This window comes from Prenolepis imparis, unplaced genomic scaffold (genome assembly GCF_030444845.1).
Source record: "Prenolepis imparis isolate NDT839.2.m4 unplaced genomic scaffold, iyPreImpa1.0 SCAF_22, whole genome shotgun sequence".
NCBI classification, from domain to species: domain Eukaryota; kingdom Metazoa; phylum Arthropoda; class Insecta; order Hymenoptera; family Formicidae; genus Prenolepis; species Prenolepis imparis.
The window spans coordinates 477077-480019 of NW_028141180.1; positions in this window are offsets into that span (position 1 = coordinate 477077).

Here is a 2943-nt window from a genome sequence, read left to right on the forward strand (position 1 = left end):
AATAGATATATATTATAGATATAGATACGGATATATATATATAGATATTTATATATAGATATATATATATAGATATATATAGATATATATAGATATATATATATAGATATATACTCGTATATATAGATATATATATATATAGATATTTATATAAAAAATCTTTAAAAAAAATCTTTTTTAATTAAATTTTTTTTTCTTATTTTTCTCATTCTTATTGTCATAATTTTCATTATCCTTTCGCTTTTTATCTTTTTTCTTAACTTCCTCTATAAATCCTTTCTTCTTATCCTTTTTTTTATACTCCTCTTGTTTTTCAAAATCACTCAATATTGAAAATATTGAAAATTAAAAAAATATTTAAATGAAAATTTATAATTAAGTAATAAATTATTTTTTTTATTTACCGTTTTTAAATTCTTCTATTTCTTTCAGTCTATTCATTTCGTCGATGTTTTCATTTTCACTCTGTGCCTTTATTTCGTTTATTATTATACATTGTCTTTCATTCCCATTTATTCCATTTATTATAATACTAGCGTTTCGGACCGCGCTTCGCGCGGTCCTCAAAGCTTTTATAATTCGGACCGCGCTTCGCGCGGTTCTCATAAAGCCTTTATAAAACCTGATTTAACACAAAAGATTAATTGTTCTGTCTGTATTACCGCGAACTACTTGCATATTTTTTGACCGATTTTCACGAAATTTATATCAAATGTTGCAAATTTTTCGAAGATGACTACTATTATTTTTTTTTCACTCCCTGATATTGTATTTTGCGTCTTGTTTTGCATAAACTTAAATATTTATAATTAAAATTTTGTTTGCTTATATTAATTTTTTTTGTTATTTTAATTTCCACACAATTTAATATGTTTTAAATCTGAAACATTAGTTTAGTAAATATATATTCATACAAATTTTTTTTTTTTATTATTTAATTATTATACCAATTTTTTTTCCTTACTCAAATATTTTTTGATTACGTCTAATGTACCCACCGCTAACCCGCTATTATTAGGTCTCATACAATTTCATAATTCTTCAATTTACAAAATTTCTCTGTATATTATATTTTTTGTAAAACATTTTTCACTTCCTTCAATTAGATGTCCTTGATTGCTAAATTCATCAATCTTAATTTTTACACTTTCCCTTTTGGTTGCTCTAGAAAATGCTACATAAAGTTGACCATGAGCAAATACATGATGTGGCAAATAAATTCCAATTTTTTCTAAACTCTGTCCTTGTGATTTATTTATTGTCATAGCAAATGATACTCGAATAGGAAACTGTCTTCGTTTAAATTTAAATGGCAATTCCAAATCACTTGTAATTAAATCTATCCTTGGAATGATGACAATCTGTCCTCGAGCAGGACCAGTTAGAACCTCCGCATAAATTAGATTATTTTTCAAATTAGTTACAATAAATCTTGTTCCATTACAAAGTCCTTTCTTAGTATTTAAATTTCTTAATAGGATTATTATAGCACTGACTTTTATTTTAAGTCGATGAACTGGCATTCCAGAAGGTGTCAGAGAGTTCAAAAACTCTGTTGGAAAATTTAATTGCTCCTGTGGATCATCACTTACAATAAAGTCAATTGAGAGATATTCCTTTTCCTCTCCTTCCATTTGACAAAGGATTGTGTCATTAATTTTAAAAGTATCCTCATTTTTAGGACAAAGTATCGCTCGATCTGGATTTTCTCTAATCCGTTCCATGGTGATTCTATCACCAAAAATTTCATTAATAAGAGATTCTTTTGATATAAAATCTTTGGAGATTTCAATTGTATCGAGATGTAGTCCATCCTTATTTGATAATTTACCATCTCCGAGTTGCATTAGCCAATTTGAAAATTCTTTTTCTTCCGCAATTCTCATATTTTGTTTTAATTTAACTTGAGTTACGTTCCTCCATATAGGATTGTATTTTACAATCGATTCAATTATAGCTGCTTTTTGTGCATGAGGCACTACTGGGAGATTTTGTCTGAAATCTCCTGCAAATAAAATTACTTTTCCTCCAAATGGTCGAGGATTCTTCATCAAATCCTTTAAAAGTTTATCAACTGCTGTTAAAGCATGTCCAACAGTCATGCTCACTTCATCCCATATGATTAATTTGGCATTAATCAATTCTCGTGCACCTTGAGAATTTCCTCTATATTTGATTTAGCTCCATCATCAATTGGGATTGAAAGCTTAAACAGAGAGTGATAAGTTCTTCCTCCTTTCAGAAGTGTGGCTGCAATTCCAGTTGAAGCACATGGAAGAATTATTTCGTTTCTTCCTCGAATAACACTTAAAAATGTGTTAAATAGGTATGTTTTACCACTTCCTGCAAACCCGTCAATAAAAAATAACCTCTGAGTTTCATTTTCATTTTCAATTGCTCGCATGACTATATCGTACACGTGCTTTTGCTCAGCATTTAGTGTCGATAATAAATAATCACCACGTATTCTTTCTTCATCCACATTATACTCTGTTACGTAAATATTTATTGGAGTTGTATTTGGCAATTGGAAGTTCTCACAGCTACTTCCATTATTTATCAGAATTCCTTGTATATGGTTTAAAGCCATATTTTCAGGATTTACAACATTGTTATGTACAAAGTCCTCAATCATGAAATCTTTATATTTATTCCAAATAGTTGGTACATCTGTTGGAGTTCCAAAGATGCAAATGTAAGCAAATAATTCTCGAAGTTGTGCAGGCATATTCGATTCTGTTGCTTCTTCCAGCGTTTTTCCCCAAAGATTATCAGTTTCTACCAAGTTTTTTAATTAGCGAAATTTTGGAACCAATTTATTGAAAATCGGTTAACAAATGTATGAGTGCGTAGGTGTGTGCGTGGGTGGTTGCGAGGGTGGGTTAAAAAAATCACATATACCATAGTAGCCATCACCGAAAAATTTGCTGAATTTTTTTACGA